This window comes from Pseudophryne corroboree, chromosome 5 (assembly GCF_028390025.1).
Source record: "Pseudophryne corroboree isolate aPseCor3 chromosome 5, aPseCor3.hap2, whole genome shotgun sequence".
Classification (NCBI taxonomy): Eukaryota; Metazoa; Chordata; class Amphibia; order Anura; family Myobatrachidae; genus Pseudophryne; species Pseudophryne corroboree.
This window is the reverse complement of record NC_086448.1, coordinates 164,292,412-164,309,661: the sequence shown is the minus strand read 5'-3', so window position 1 is coordinate 164,309,661 and position 17,250 is coordinate 164,292,412. Positions and strand designations below refer to the sequence as shown.

Sequence of the window (17,250 nt, the reverse complement as noted above, 5' to 3'; positions counted from 1 at the left end):
CGTGGACTACGATTGGAACGGTAATCTGTGCCGAGCGAAGGTACCATGCCCGAGGGGACGCGGTGCACTAATTGGGGTTCCCCGTCACTCTACGAAGAAAATGATACCAAAAAAAATAAAAACCTCCTGTCGACCTTGTTCCTGTCGACCTTTTGTCCATGTCGACCTTTTGTCCATGTCGACCTAAGGTGTGTCGACCAATCGACATCGATCTAAGGTGTGTCGACCTTTTTGTTGTCGACCTGGAGTCCCAGACCCAACGGTAATATACCAGTTACAACATGCGATGTGAAGGGGGTTTAACTGCTCAGACCTGTTTTAAGAACCATTTAAAGAACCGTTTCAAAAGCAGGGTTTGCGATGTGAAAGCAGCATACCTCCTGACGCTAGAATATTCTCATGCGACCTAGCGGGCCAAGAGGGGCTGTTTGGAGTGACTGCAGCAATGATGTATAAGGACCTTTATGTATTTGAACATTATTAACCACTTAACTGGCGTCCGTGCCACCCCACTGTGTCCCCATGTTTTGACGATGAGATCCATTTTGCAGATGTACATAATATAATATTTAAATATTTAAAAAAATACTTTTTAAACTATATTTAAGAAATAAAATTCATGAATGGTTTTGTAAGGTTAAAATTGTTACTTCAGTGGTTAAAGGAGGAATTATATTTTACTGTAACTATACAAATACACCAAGAACATATGTTGGACTTTGACATTACAGTTGTACAGGAAATACTGGTGTACGGAGCATGTTGTTGAACCCAGGTATGTTATGTACATTAGCAGTGTCGGACTGGGGCATGTAGGGCCCACCGGGGGAATACTGTGGTAGGGTCCCGTGTTTAGGGGTGTGGCCAGTATCTAGAAGGGGTGTGCCCAGCCGCCACATTGGTTTGCCTAACCATTTTGCAAGTGTTGATCCCCTAGATAAATATATACAGTAAATACTGTAGTGCATGCATGATAATGTACTAGATTAGTAACAGAACAGTCTGAAACCTGATTCCTAGAGGAGGGGTTGGGCCCACCAGGCAGTAGGGCCCACCAGTGGTTTCCCCTGTACCCCTGTGGGCCAGTCCAACCCTGTACATTAGTTCCTATAGTAGTAACAGCGATCCTTCATGCCATGGTCACATAAAGGTCATATAGACGGATTTCGATGTATGCTCGGACGTGCCCTGAAAATGAATTTAAACCTCTGAAACTACAATGGGGTCAGAAGACTACGAGAGCAGGAGAGAGTAGAATGGATCTAAAACTACTGTGATGCTGATTTAGGGGAATGTACAGTAAGCAAAACTAAAGGTAGAGATCCCTGAGCAATAGGACGCCATTAACATTTGTAGTTAAAAAACGCACCTATTGTGATTCCAAGATTGTAGTCAATATATCCTAGATGTGAAGGATCCAGTTTTACAAAGAGAAACTTCACATTAATATAACATTTTGCATATTCAGTTTTATTGGAAAACAAAACCCTTATTTTTCCGTTAGCCGTTATACCTTGCCCATATTCCTCTGTCTGCAGCCACCTGAAAGCACAGGCCTCAGAGTACAGCAGGTTATCGTGAGCAGAGATGTCCTGGATGGAACACACTACAGGCACAGAGCACCTAGGTGTAAATAATTAATAAGGTCCGCACCATTTACTATGCCTTTATCTGCAATTCCTAAGATTATATAAAGCATTAAATAAACACTGCGATATGGATAAAATAGCCTTTGAATGTTTGTAAAAAGAAATGGTCGAGGAATAATATTTATTGAGTATATTTAGCTTCCTGATTTGTGCAGGTAGGTCAGAGGTAGGACAGATGTCTTATTCTTATGTGTTATTTATCCTGTGCTTTTCATGGTCTTGTGATACTGGGCGACTGGTATCCAGTTAGAGGTTTGATCCCAGAATGTTGGCAGCTTCTGAATGTCGACAACCAGATGTTGACATGGTTAAAATGTCAGCATGTTCATAATGTTGACTAACAGGTTTTTGCACATTTTTAGGGGTTAGGCTCAGGTTTAGGCTTAGCCCTAAAAAAAACTTGGTAAAAAACTCTGTCAAAATTCTGGTGTCGACATTAGGGACACGTCAATAGTATTGAATGTCGACAAACTGGTTGTCGAACCTTAAGTCCATGTTGATATTCTGACTGTTGACATTCTAAATGTTACAGTTCCATACCACATCCGTGTGCCATGTTATATTCAGATTAATCAGCTTCATACTGTATATTGTAACTATCTCTATAACCACTGTAAGCTTTCCTTAAACTGCCAGTAGGATATGTGTGCATGGTCTGCAGTGTGGTGGACAGCAGGGGCGTATCTACCCATTGGCCAGGATGGCACTCGCTAGGGGCGCCAGCCGAGCAGGGGGCGCCACCTGACGGTGCCACCCTCGGCCAATGGGTGGAATCCTTTAAGCCGTAGTGTCTGGCACTACCTGCTGTGCCGAGCTGCCTGTGCATTGCCTGGGATGGAGGATCGCTCAGCAGGCAGGAGCTGGCGCCGGTGTGAGAACCGTAATGCACTACAGGGAAGAAACTGAAAATAAACTACAACTCCCAGCAACCCTTGCTGTTGTGAGATCCCAGCAGAAAGGGCTGCTGGGAGCTGTAGTTAAATTTCAGTTTCTTCACGTAGTTTGGTGTGGTGCCAGACACCGGCGCCAGCTCCTGCCGCCTGAGTGATCCTCCGCCCTCCATCCCAGGCCGCTCGGCACAGCAGGTATTACCAGATACTACGGCTATCTGCTGGGATGTTGTGGGGTGGGGTCCAGGGCTATGTGCTGTGTGGGGAGGCTATGTATGTGCTGGGCGTGGGGTAGACTACTACTATGTGCTAAGATCGGACTACAGCTATGTGCTGGGAGGGGGATGGGGACTATGGCTATCTATGCTGGCAGGGAAATATTGTTATGTGATGGAAGGGGGGTGGGGACTACTGTATGACTGTGTTGGGAGAGGTGGAGACTATGTGCTGGGGGGACTACGGCTATTGCTTGGGGAGGTAGGGGCTGTGGCTATTTACTGGGAGGGGACTATGGCTATGTGCTGAGAGGGAGATGGGGACTATGACTATATGACTGTGGGGGCTTATCTGGCACTGTGAGGGCATATGTGTATCTGGCACCGTGGGGGCATAGCTGGCACTATGAGGGCATATCTTGCAACGTGGGGGCATATCTAGCAGTGTGGGGGCATATGTGTTTCTGGCACTGTGGGGACATATCTAGCACTGTGGGGGCATGTCTGGCACTATGGTGTCATATGTGTATCTGGCACTGTGGGGGCATATCTGGCACTGTGGGGGCATGTGTGTATCTCGCAATGTGGGGGCATGTGTGTATCTGGCACTGTGGGGGCATGTGTGTATCTGACACTGTAGGGGTATTTGTGTATCACGCACCCATTTTCATTGGCCACGCCCCATGTTGCATGTGGCCACACCCATTTTTGGCGTGCATCTGCTTTCAGACCGCACATACAGTACCACTAAGATTTTTTTTCTACTTGCGCCACTGGGTAGTGCGCTTTACTGCACTTCTTTGCACTACTATTTGATTTAACTAGCAGACCTTGGGTGGCATTGCCTCCTCAGCCAAGCCAGGCACTGCTGATGTCTCCTCGGTGTTATAAGAATTACTGTGTGGGCTTAATATGTAAAGGGAACTGCTACTGTTTGGGCATAATGTGTATAGGGGTTACTACTGTGTAGCGTAATTTGAATTGGGGGAACTATTGTATGGTCATGCCCCTTTCCCACAAGATCATGTCCCTTTTTTGCACATGCACCGTCCCTATTTCATATATGGGGGGCACCAGTCCCTTACTTTGCCAGGGGCGCCCGGACCCGTAGATACACCCCTGGTGGCCAGCCATTAATGAGAGAGAAAGGGTGAAAAACAGCTACAGCGGCTGCAATTACTGGCGTCATTTACCACAATAGACAGTAACATTAATGCTTTTGTGCTGAATGTTATCCACATTAGTAAATATTAGCGATTTACTCTGCAGCCTCAAGTAGGGGCAGTGTTTTCCCGAATTGTAAGAACGTTGGGCCTAATTCGGAGTTGATCGCAGCAGCAAATTTGTTAGCTAATGGCCAAAACCATGTGCACTGCAGGAGGGGTGAGGGGCAGATGTAACATGTGCAGAGAGAGTTAGATGTGGGTGGGGTGTGATCAAACTGAAATCTAAATTGCAGTGTAAAAATAAAGCAGCCAGTATTTACCCTGCACAGAGACAAGATAACCCACCCAAATCTAACTCTCTCTGCACATCTTATGTCTGCCATTCCTGCAGTGCACATGGTTTTGCCCAACTGCTAACAAATTTGCTGCTGTTATCAACTCTGAATTACCCCTAGAAGCCCGTACTGCCTTCTTCCCTCCTTCTAGTCTAATCAGCTCATTCAGCGGCGGGTTTGCAGGGGTTTAGAAGTGATGGAGCAGACCATGCATTGGTTTGAGTCAAAACCACCGAATCTACTAAATGTTGTTTTGACCTTCTAAGCTGAACTTGCGGTCAGTCTTCAATGGTTTCTAGATTTTTTCACTATCATCTTATATGAGGCTGTTAACAGGAGACTGGACATAGGTGTTAAAGCATTCTTTGATTGAATTGGGGGTGCGGGTGTCCTGCTATTATGTTTCTCCGGTATTTAATATTCAAAATCAAATTTATTAAAACTTTTACCTTTCTTCGGTATATGAGACAGATGTGTCAAGCAGTGTAAAGAGTGGAGAAGTTGCCAATACCAACCAATCAACTTATACCTAGCAATTTATAGAATGTACTTGATAAATGCTACCTTAATGCTGATTGTTTGTATGGGTAACTTTTTTTATTTCTTTACACTGTTTGCTACATCTCTTCCTTTACTGTATCTGTTTTTTCATTGTACAGGTGGTTAAGGACATAGGGTGGAGATAAGGCATCAGCTAATGGACAGTCAGAGGCGGGCTGGCCCGGGGGGGCAGGGTGCCATGTGCCCCCCGGGCCACCCTACTGCCAAGGTCACCGGCCGGCCGCCACCTTCCACTACAGCAGCGGTGGCCAACCCGCGTCTCTCGAGCCGTATGCAGCTTTTTCTATCTCCGCATGCGTCTCGTAAGCTCCCGCAGCGCCTCCCGCTGCCCCAGTCTGCAGTGCCCGGCGCAGGCCCGTGAGCCAATCAGAGCTCATGGACTGGCAGCCAATCATGAGTCTTAGCTGCCGGTCCGCGAACTCTGATTGGCTCACGGACTGGCGCCTAATTAGAGAGAATCAACGCCGCCGGAGAGTGGAGACTGAGGGGCAGGAGAGGCGCACGCTGCGCTCTCCTCCCCTCACAAGCAGCATACTGAGCAGAGCAGCAGCGCATGGGGGGGCACAGTGTGGGGACATGTGCATCTTACACTGGGGGCATATCTGGCACTGGGGGGACGTGTATCTGGCTCTGGGCATATATTTGGACTGTGGGCATATCTGGCACTGAGAGCATATCTGGCACTGGGGGGACATGTGTATCTTACACTGGGGGCATATCTGGCACTGGGGAGATGTGTATCTGGCAGAGGGGGCATATCTAGCACTGGGGAGATGTGTATCTGGCAGTGGGGGCATATCTAGCACTATGGGGACATATATGTATTTGGCACTGTGGGGGCATATATGTATCTGGCACATATATTTATCTGGCACTGTGGAGGAATATATGTATCTGGCACTGTGGGGACATATATGTATCTGACACTATGGAGACAAATATGTATCTGGGACTGTGGACTGTGGGGACATATATGTATCTGGCACTGTGGGGCATATATGTATCTGGTGCTATGGAGGAATATATGTATGTGGCACTGTGGAGGAATATATGTATCTGGCACTGTGGGGGCATATATGTATCTGGCGCTGTGGAGGAATATATGTATCTGGCACTGTGGAGGAATATATGTATCTGGCACTGTGGAGGAATATATGTGTCTGGCACTGTGGGGACATATATGTATCTGGCACTGTGGGGACATATATGTATCTGGCACTGTGGGGACATATATGTATTTGGCACTGTGGAGGCACCCATTTTTTGGTGTTTTTATATGTATGTGGCACTGTACAGAGGCTTTATTTGTATGTGGCACTGTACAACATGACTAAAAATGGGGTTATGACACAAGGTCATACTCCTACAAACGTCAAACCGAAAGGTGTGCGCATAAAAATGGGGTGTGGCTTTGTGACAGCTATGCCACGCCCCCATTTTTGCTTGCGTGCCTTCGACTACAGATCTTTTCTGGCTCTTTGCCACTGACTGGTTGGCCACCCCTACACTACACAGCTCTGCTGAAGCCGCGGCCGCACTGACAAATTTATAATAAAGTGTCTTTGGGAGAATTTACACCAGGCCTAATTGTTTTTATTAATAAATATTTTTTAAACAAAAAAACCTCCATTTAAGATGGCGCCATTACTTATGGGCCAGTGCTCTGGACTTGCCCCCCAGGCTAAAAGTTGCCAGCCAGCCCCTGTGGACAGTATATGAAGTAGTAAATATAACATCTAAATATAATAACTGTGTTCTTCCTTAATCCAATCTTAAGCATAACACATTTATTTTATTTCTTTTTAAATGGAAAAAGGGTCTATTCATGGAGCAGTGAAAAGAAAGGAGAAGTGGGCCAGTTGAGTAGTTGTCCTTCGCAACCAATCAGCTTTGAGGTAACATCTATCAAGTGCATTCTATAAAATTAAACATAGTAGCTGATTGGTTGCCATGGGCAACTTCTCCACTGACTGACTTCTCCACTCTTTTCACTGCTCCATGAATAGACCCTATAACTTCTTAATTTAGAGTTTTCAAATCCCACTTTAAAAAAAATATTTCTAAACATGGTTCTAATTGATTGACTTTGTGTCTTATATTTTGAATATAACTAAATGCAAAATAATTCTGTAACCTTTTACAGTAAATAAAAATACATGGTGTTTTCACATCTACGAAACAAGTCACCATGTTTTTATCAACACAATATGTGTCATAAATCTGTTTCTTCTATGGAAGAAGCCACAAGCATTTGTTTTTTGACTTGTAGGCAGTTAAAATCAACAAAGAAATGACAAATCTGTTCTCTTTCTAACAATGACAATGCAGTAATCAGCAGAAGGGAAAGCTATTGTTCAGGTCATTTGTGTTGTCGCTCTCCTCTGTATACGGTTGGGCCATATAAGTAACTATTGTTTTCATGGCCGGATTAAGTTGGTGGGGGCCCAGGGGCAATGAATTTGTGGGGGGCCCCCACTAGTACTAGTGATGGCAATTCATGAGCGCGCACACACCGCACTGCGTCGCGCCACAGCGTCTTACCTGGACACTGCAGCATGGACAGGGACAGCGCGCCACCGCACCACCAACAGATGCTGCTGGCTTAAGGGTTACTGTCTCGTGGGATTTTACACCCCTATCACGCGAGACTCGCTCTACACTAGGCATGTGCTGTCTGACTGGCTTCATACAGCACTGTGTGGGGGGCCCTAATGTATGGGGTCCCCGGGACGACCGCCCCTGTCACCCCTCCCTTAATCCAGCCCTTATTGTTTCATTTCAAAATCTGTTTAAATTAATTCTAAGATGCACAATGGGAGCTGTTTAGATCACGTGTACAGATGTATCCTTCTGGTGCGTCCTAGTCACATTGAGTTGCATCTAAGATGCATTATTGGCAAAAAAAAGACACCTAATGCTCGTAAAGTGAATGGGACATGGTGACTCACTTGTGCCAGGCATGTCACACTGTGTAGTGTATTGAAGCTAGATGCAGGGCTTAAAGTGGTGAGATGGTGGAACTCATTTCCCCCACCACCTACCTCCCTTTCCATTACACAGAGCCAGGACTGGTGCTAGTCTTTTCGGCACCCCCTGCAAACTATAAATTTGTGTCCTACCTCCCATACTTTATAAAGAGCCAGTGCTATGTGGGTGTGGCCAGTTCTGTGTGGGAGTGTACACCCGGGGGTCCTTTAAGAGAGGAGTAGGCCTGTATGCAGCCTCGTCTGTCTGGGCCCTCTCTGCTGGCAGCGCTGTAGAGTCTGAGCCCTAGAGGGCTCAGATTCTAATGCACATGCGCAGATCTCCGAAAACATGGCGTGGGGGACATTTTTCCTGCAATTTCTCTACTGCGCATGTGCAAAATGTTGTGAAAATGGCTGCCGAACCATTTTCACAGTGATTGCAGCAGCGCCGCTATAGATGGAGGCCTGGAGCTGTAGTCCAACTCGCCCCATTGTTAATCTGTCCCGGGCGATGCCTCTGGGGGACCATGATAATGCAAATCACGCTACGACTTCGCCCGTCCAACACACACACACACACACACACACACACACACACACACACACACACACACACACACACACACACACTAACTGGTATTGTAAAGACAGGTGCATAAACTGTGAATGGTCTTTAAGCACATATAGTTGTTCTGTCATCATTCTAGTAGAGTCTGGTGCCATGAACATTGGGGTCATGTGAGGCAGTGGCTGTTGGTCAGGTATTTTTTCATTATTTACTAATGGGTAAGCTATTTATGCCCTAGGGTAATGTCACACAACCAATTAAAATGCTGGCCTTCAAATACGACACTTCTATAGCTCTGGGATAGAAATGAATGGAAACTCGCTAGCAGTGTTCCTATACTCTTCAGTCACCTGAGTCTAGATTCATTAGTGTGTCAGTGCTGAGTGTTATTGCCAGGGTAAAGCCAGGCCATACTCTCACTGGCTAATACTTCATGTAAGAAGATTTGTGGAGCAACAGATTTCCTGCTGTATGTGCACAGTGATGTTAAGTACAGTGCCTTGCTAAAGTATTCACCCCCCCTTTGCATTTTTCATGTTTTGCTGCCTCACAACCTGGAGTTAAAATGGATTGTTTGAAGGTTTGCATCATTTCATTCACAGAACATGCCTACAACTTTGAAGATTTTTTTTTTTTTTATTGTGACGCAAACAACAAATAGGACAAAATAACAGAAAACTTCAGCGTGCTAATTATTTACCGCCCTAAAGTCAGTACTTTGTAGAGCCACCTTTTGCGACAATTACAGCTGCAGGGTGCTTTGGATAAGTCTCTATGAGCTTGCCAAATCTTGCCACTGGGATTTTTGCCCATTCCTCAAGGCCTTCAAGTCTGACCACAGATTCTCAATTGGATTGAGATCTGAGCTTTGACTAGGCCATTCCTACACATTTAAATGTTTCCCCTTAAACCACTCGAGTGTTGCTTTAGCAGTATGCTTCGGGTCATTGTCCTGCTGGAAGGTGAACCTCCGTCTCAGTCTCAAATCACAGGCAAACTGAAACAGGTTTTGCTTAAGAATATCCTTGTATTTAGCACCATCCATCTTTCCCTCAACTCGAAACCGTTTCCCAGTCCCTGCTGCTGAAAAACATCCCCACAGAATGATGCTGCCACCACCATGTATCACTGTGGGGATGGTGTTCTTGGGGTGATGGGATGTGTTGGGTTTGCACCAAACATAGCGTTTTCCTTGGTGGCCGAAAAGTAAAATTTTAGTCTCATCTGACCAGAGCACCTTCCTCCATATATGCACCATATGGGAACATAATAACGACCATATTTTTATTCCATTGACTATTTTTTTAAATTATTTTCTTTATTCATCAGAGGAAAAACAAATGGTACAAAGAGGATATAAAGACCTGAATAGATCATATACAGATTGTAATAGTGGCAAAATGAACAGCGTGGAAACCATCACACATAGTGCAACAAGGGAATAAGAAACAGCACATTATTACAGGATACAAAAAATAGAAAAAAAAGAAAGGATTACATGGAGGATGCACGAAACTCCCCTCTATGTATTAAACATGGACTCTGCATGTATGTCAGGTTTGTATGGACTCTACTTAGTATTGATGTTTTCAGGTTTATCCCCAAGTATACCCTGAACCATCAATTTGAGACATTTAGATTCAGATAACATTTAAGACCATTGTAGAAGGGAAAACACGGGGATTTCTTCCCCAGCAGTCGAAATTTTTCCCATTCCTGGCAGGGGCTACATGGCTCTGCATCACCCTTGAGGTGTTTGGCTAGTACTGCGGACAGGTAAAGTTTGTGGGCTCACTGAGGACATGTGTCAAGGTGTGTATCAAGCCTTGTTCAGAGAGTGAAGTAGTTGCTCAAAGTAACCAATCAGCTTGCTGTCATTTAAAAAAACATAAGCCTTCTCTCTCCAAGGATTGATACTTCTCCCCCTGAGTCCCTTATGGAGATATGAATACTGGCTTTATCACTGTCAGTATCAGATCCAGATCATCATTTCATCAGAGCAGGCTGCCCATGGACGTACACTATATAGAAGCGTCTGGTGGCTGAGAGGCAGACTGAGGATCCTGCCCTGCTGCCCTGAGCTTCTCAGGCACAGCCATGCAGAAGCACAGTGAGTGATGACTAGTGATGGTGGAGGAGAGGCCAGGGACTAAGAAGAGGTCACGCATGTTCTGTAATAATGGAGATTCCAGAGACAATGTTAAGAACATTGACACCACCATTGTGATTTCTCTTGATCTTATCCGTACAACATGTCTCCAAGATCAATCAAATAAATAAATAAACTTTGATGTATCTGGAATAGAGAGCAATCTTTCCGAAAGGTTGCTCTTCAAAGTCCTTAAGGTAAAAGTATAGAACATGGGGTACACTAACCTAACGCAAGTAAATTCTTAATATAATGGAACATATGTAATGTTTTACCATATCTATCTATCTATCTATCTATCTATCTATCTATCTATCTATCTATCTATCTATCTATCTATCTATCCATCTATCTTGTTCTGAACGTTTACCATTCATTCCCCAATACAGTTGAAGCCCACAAAATGGCTGCCCCCAGAGCATGGAGCTGACATGCCTGACAATGAGTGATACCATCTTCTCATAGAATAAGTCACATTTTTAACAAGCAGCCATTTTGAAGTTGCAGAGCACAATATGTTACAATGAATTCTGTGAATTGTGCTATACATCTTCAGATAATAGAAGTGGATTGGAAACTTTACTATTTCTAAACAAATTGCTTCCATTGTATGCAGAACATTGTGTGCCGGTGCTGAATGCATAATGTTATGTTTTGCCAACCTCAGGAAGGTACTTCATATGCTCTCAGCCTTGAAGCCTCTTTGTGGTTAAATACATTTTTAATGATTTTCATGCTGTAAGAAGCTGACAGAAGCTGTGCAGTTATTTGTGTGCAGCTCTCACAGATTGCCAACTTTCCAGGATTATTATATTTAATAAACCTCCAGATTCATCATCGAGGACAAGACCAAGACTCGGTTCACTGGCATGTATGCAATTTCATAACTGTAATACTGCAATCAGGATCAATCCATGACAGATCATTTAAAAGGTATTACAGCGGCGCTAACTCGTCTGCCACAGAAATCTGCCAAGTTTTTATGATCTCTTTAACATGTTCTCACTGCATAGACTTTGCTGTGAGACTTACTACCACATATTCTTCTGCAAAATTAGTAACCATTCCCATATTTTACCAGACTGGGCTGGTCACGTTATACCCGGGAGACTAGCAGCCTTGGGTCCCACTGTCATAATGTAAGCAAGTGGCGTAAGTACAGAGGGTGCAGGGGATACAGCTGCTATGGGGCCCAGCTGCTTGGGGGGCTCAAAGGCCCAGCAAGCAATCCCACTGCACTCTTTGAAATTTTATTTAATTTTTGTAGTAGTGCGCCACCGCTGTCGAGTTCAATTCACCTCCAAGTTCCTGGTAGGATTGAAGGGGGTAGAGGAGGAGAGCCGCCCTCGCTGTATCCCCGGACGTCCTCTGTCATCAGAAAGACTCGCAAGATGATGATGTCATCAGCTCTCAAATCCGGGAGAGACAAGAAGCATATTGGCCCAGCTAAAGGAAACTGGAGAGATCAGCGCAACTGATGGAACATGGAGGAACCGGCGCAGCAGGCAGAGGGAGCTGCATGGCTGGCAGAGAGACCTGCGTGGCTGACAGAGCCCAGTTAGCGGATGAGAATAAGCAGTCTCGCTGATGGTGAGCCCCCCCCCCCCCCTATATGGTGCTCTGCTTGTCCGTCTATGCCCTCCTCCCCCATCTATCTATGCCCACATATGGTGCTCTGCTTTTCAATCTATGCCCCCCTCCCTCATCTGTCCGTCTATGCTCCCATATGGTGCTCTGCTCATCTATGCCCTCTCTCACCATCTGTCTGTCTATGCCTCCCTGGCACTGACTCTCTCCCTCTCACCCTGATAATGGGGGTCATTCCGAGTTGATCGCTAGCTGCCGTTGTTCGCAGTGCAGCAATCAGGCTAAAAATTGGCATTTCTGCGCATGCGTATGCACTGCAATGCGCACGCGATACGTACGGGTACAAAGTCCTTTGTGGTTTTGCACAGGTTCTAGCAAAGCTTTCAGTCACACGGCACAATGCAGGAAGATTGACATGAATTGGGCGTTTCTGGGTGTCAACCGACCGTTTTTAGGGAGTGCTTAGAAAAACGCAGGCATGTCGGGGAAAACGCAGGCGTGGCTGGGCGAACGCTGGGTGGGTGTGTGACGTCAAAAGCCGTCCCACTATCGTTAGAATCAACGCACACGAAGAGTAACTACAGGGATGGTCTTGTTTTGCACAAAAAGATTTTGCAGGCGCTCTGCTGCACAAGCGTTCGCACCTCTGCAAAGCGAAAATACACTCCTCAGTGGGCGGCGGCAATGCGTGTGCACGGCTGCTAAAAACTGCTAGCGAGCGATCAACTCGGAATGACCCCCAATGTCTCTCTCTCCCTGACACTGTCTCTCTGCCTCTCTCCCTGACACCGTATCTCTCCCTCTCTCTCTCTCTCTCTCTCTCTCTGACACTCCTTTTTCCCCTCTTTCTTTCTTCCTCTCTCCCTGACACCCTCTCTCTCTCTCCCTGACTCCCTCTGTCACTGTCTATCCCTGACACTGTCTCTCTCTCCCTGATACTGTCTCTTTCTCCCTCCCTCTTGCTCACCTCTCTCTCTCCCTCCCCAACATTTTCTCTCTCTCCTGCTCACCCTCCTCCCTCGTGTAGTCACAACTGCAACTCTTTCTTACCTCTCTCTCCTCTGTTTCTACCACTGCTGGCGGGAGCTGTTGTACGAATGATCTGACATTTTTTAAGTTTACATGTTTCTATTATTCACACTGCTGCGTGAATTTGTTGGTCCAAAGCATGAAGCTATCATCTTACACAGAGCCGGATTAAGCTAGGAGCGACGGGCGGCCGTCCCGGGGCCCCCACACACTGCTTGCGGCAGCTCAGCTGTTAATTAACAGAGGTCGCAGAGGAGCTCCTCCATGCACAGTCGTGCGGGATCGCATTGCGATCCCACAGGACAGGATGTGCTCTGGCGGCGCTGTCCCCTGCTGCTTCGGGGACAGCGCCGCCAGAACAGGGGGTTAGCGCCGGTGTCCTGGGGTAGTGCCGGTGTCCAGCGGCACAGCACTACATGGTGGAGCATCTCTGGAGGAGCTCTAAATAAAATTACAGCTCCCAGCAGCCCTTGCTTTTGGAAGCAAGGGTTGCTGGGAGCTGTAGTTTTATTTAGAGCTCCTCCACTGTAGCTCCTCCGCTGGACACTGGGTGCTGTACATGTCTGTGCAAGTAAGTGTATGTGTCGGGGGCGGGGCTTTGCCAGCACCTTTACTGGTGGGGCCCCCCGCCACCCCCGTTGCCCTGCACCTCACCAACCTTAGTCCTGCCCTGATCTTACTGTACATCGTGTGTTTGTGAGTAAATTACATTCCATGCCTCTTCACAACATTAAATCTAGGCCACACTTATTTAATATGGAAATCCAGAAGTCCAAATTGTTTTTACTACTAGTCAGAGTATTTCTTACAAGGAAACCCCGTGATATTTGTGTCCTTGGAAGCAGTGATAGTGCTGTATGGTGATGCAGCAGGAGGCATCTACTCCTGCTACAGCAGTGGTCTGAGCTGCGTCCTAGGACACAGCATCGGAGTTCTCTCCCACCATAGGGCGGCTTACTGCACCTATGGTGGTGCGCAAGCCAGCTGTCGCAGAGGCCAGGAAATCTCAATCCTACAACGGAGATCCCTGACCTCTTCCCACCCACTAAACGGCGGCAACACACCTCTGTTTTCACAGATGGAGGCCGTTGCCTCCCCCTTCCCGCCCCCTGAAGGGCAGCAGACAGTCAGTCTGCTGCTGTCCTGCTTCCGACATCACAGGACCCTTTTGCGCATGAGCAGAATGGGTCCTTCACATGTGCAAAGTACCGAACATAAGTACTTTGCACATGATGACCACCTATGTGCCTTCTTACCTCTAGAAATGGAGAAAAGGACTGAAGCGGCATTCTCCTCCTGCTTTCCACGACTGCCCCAGCTCTTTCTGTCACTTCTCTTCTCCTGGGAGCCTGCACTCCCCTGGTTAGCTTCCACTTCTCTGCTGTCCTCAGGCTACATCTCTGATCAGCTCCAGTCTGACGCTAATAGGCGCATGCTCAGACCATGCAAACATCTTTTGCAAATGTGAAAGATATTTGATATCTCCTTGCTGGTGCAGCCTTTTATCTCAAGGGCTGTCCCTGTATTTAAAAAAAAATTAAATTAAAATATTGTAAAATTGATTTTTTTGGTGCGGCTTCTTTGCTTTGTTTTTTTAAATAGACTTCTTAAACTTCTTAAATATTAGCTGAGTTATCTGCCCCATTGTTTTGCAAGCTCTCTTTGCAATTTTGATTTAAACCTCAAGAGGGCAGTGCAGCCATTATAATTTTATGAAGAGCGAAAATAAGGTTTTAAACCTACCGGTAAATCTTTTTCTCGTAGTCCGTAGAGGATGCTGGGGACTCCGTAAGGACCATGGGGATAGACGGGCTCTGCAGGAGACATGGGCACTTTAAGAAAGACTTTAGATCTGGTGTGCACTGGCTCCTCCCTCTATGCCCCACCTCCAGACCTAAGTTAGAGAAACTGTGCCCAGAGGAGACGGACAGTACGAGGAAAGGATTTTTGTTAATCCAAGGGCAAGATTCATACCAGCCACACCAATCACACCGTATAACTTGTGATATACTATCCAGTCAACAGTATGAAAACGACATAGCATCAGTCCAAGACCGATGAGACTATAACATAACCCTTATTTAAGCAATAACTATATACAAGTCTTGCAGAAGTAGTCCGTACTTGGGACGGGCGCCCAGCATCCTCTACGGACTACGAGAAAAAGATTTACCGGTAGGTTTAAAATCTTATTTTCTCTTACGTCCTAGAGGATGCTGGGGACTCCGTAAGGACCATGGGGATTATACCAAAGCTCCCAAACGGGCGGGAGAGTGCGCATGACTCTGCAGCACCGATTGAGCAAACAGGAGGTCCTCCTCAGCCAGGGTATCAAACTTATAGAACTTTGCAAAGGAGTTTGAACCGTACCAAGTAGTAGCTCGGCACAGCTGTAGCGCCGAGACCCCTCTGGCAGCCGCCCAAGAAGAGCCCACCTTCCTAGTAGAATGGGCCTTGACCGATTTAGGTAACGGCAATCCCGCCGTAGAATGCGCCTGCTGAATCGTGTTACAGATCCAGCGAGCAATAGTCTACTTTGAAGCTGGGGCACCAACCTTGTTGGTTGCATACATGACAAACAGTGCTTCTGTTTTTCTGACTGTAGCCGATCTGGCCACGTAAATTTTCAAAGCCCTGACCACATCAAGTGACTCGGGATTCTCCAAGTCACGCGTAGCCACAGGCACCACAATAGTTCATATGAAAGGATGAAACCACTTTTGTCAGGAATTGAGGACGGGTCCGCAATTCCGCTCTATCCATATGGAAAACCAGATAGGGGCTTTTATGTGATAAAGCCGCTAATTCCGACACTCGCCTAGCCGAAGCCAAGGCTAATAACATGACCACCTTCCAAGTGAGATTTTTCAACTCCACCGTTTTAAGTGGTTCAAACCAGTGTGACTTAATGAAACTTAACACCACGTTAAGGTCCCAAGGCGTCACCGGAGGTACAAAAGGAGGCTGAATATGCAGTACTCCCTTTACAAAAGTTTGTACTTCAGGGAGAGAGGCCAATTCCTTTTGAAAGAAAATGGATAAGGCCGAAATCTGAACCTTAATAGATCCTAATTTTAGGCCGAAATTCACTCCAGTTTGCAGGAAGTGAAGGAAACGGCCCAGATGGAATTCTTCCGTAGGAGCATTCCTGGCCTCACACCAAGAAACATATTTTCGCCATATACGGTGATAATGTTTAGATGTCATGTCCTTCCTAGCCTTTATTAGCATAGGAATGACCTCATCCGGAATACCCTTATCTGCTAGGATCCGGCGTTCAACCGCCATGCTGTCCAACGCAGCCGCAGTAAGTCTTGGAATAGACATGGCCCCTGTTGCAACCGGTCCTGTCTTAGAGGAAGAGGCCACGGATCTTCTGTGAGCATTTCCTGCAGATCCGGATACCAGGTCCTTCGTGGCCAATCTTGTCACGATCCGGGTATCTGGACGCCATTACTTACCCTTCAGATGCCTTCTAAGGCGGGCTCAGCGTTCCAGGACCGGATTCCGCTGTTCCTGAGTTTCCACATGCAGAGTGGTCTTTTCATCAGCCGCGGCCTCCGCTGTGCCCGCGTGGTTAAATGTGCATCTATCAGCCTGGCGTCTCCTGTCTCCGGTGGCCGGCGCCGCCATTACTGTTTCCCAGACCACATGGATTACAAACCAAACTTCCCTCCAAGTGTCTGCATGGGCGCAGCCATCTTGGATTCTGTCATCTGATCATTTCCACCAATCTGCTGTCTGTGTTGTTGATTTGCATAATTGCCTAGCCAACCCCTTCCTTGCTGCAGGTATAAGTAAGCTGTACCTGAGCAAGGAAGACGTCAGTGCTTTGGTTGTCAAACCTAGTTCCTGTTTGTCTCTCTTCTATGATTGTCTTCCAGGTTCCAGCTCCTGTCTCAAGACTTCCACCATAGAGACCCGCACCAGCATTCCACCTGCGGTGTAGCCTGACTCTCCAATCCATTGTGGATTCATCTGTTTCCAGCTACAACACTACCTGCTTCCAGCCTCAGCTTCCAGCAGTGTACAGCTTCCCTTAAAGGGCCGGTGTCCTTTCTACACTTTATCACTCTCCACCGGAATTATTATTTCTCCGCTCTCAAGTTCTACATTCCAGTTCACATTTCATCGC

The 17,250-nt window shown here is 46.5% G+C and overlaps 1 protein-coding gene and 1 long non-coding RNA gene across 5 annotated transcripts in view; one reads left to right on the top strand and one right to left on the bottom strand.

The window, feature by feature from the left end:
- PRKAG2 (protein kinase AMP-activated non-catalytic subunit gamma 2) overlaps positions 1–17,250 on the top strand; it is a 656,600-nt gene that overhangs the window by 283,322 nt on the left and 356,028 nt on the right. The gene's annotated exons all lie outside the window — the stretch shown is intronic.
- The window catches only part of LOC134927427 (uncharacterized), a 51,924-nt gene that overhangs the window by 9,921 nt on the left and 24,753 nt on the right, over positions 1–17,250 (bottom strand). For both annotated transcript variants that reach the window (XR_010177636.1, XR_010177637.1), the window contains one exon: positions 14,372–14,635. This is a non-coding gene — a long non-coding RNA (uncharacterized LOC134927427). The remainder of the gene's footprint in view (positions 1–14,371; positions 14,636–17,250) is intronic.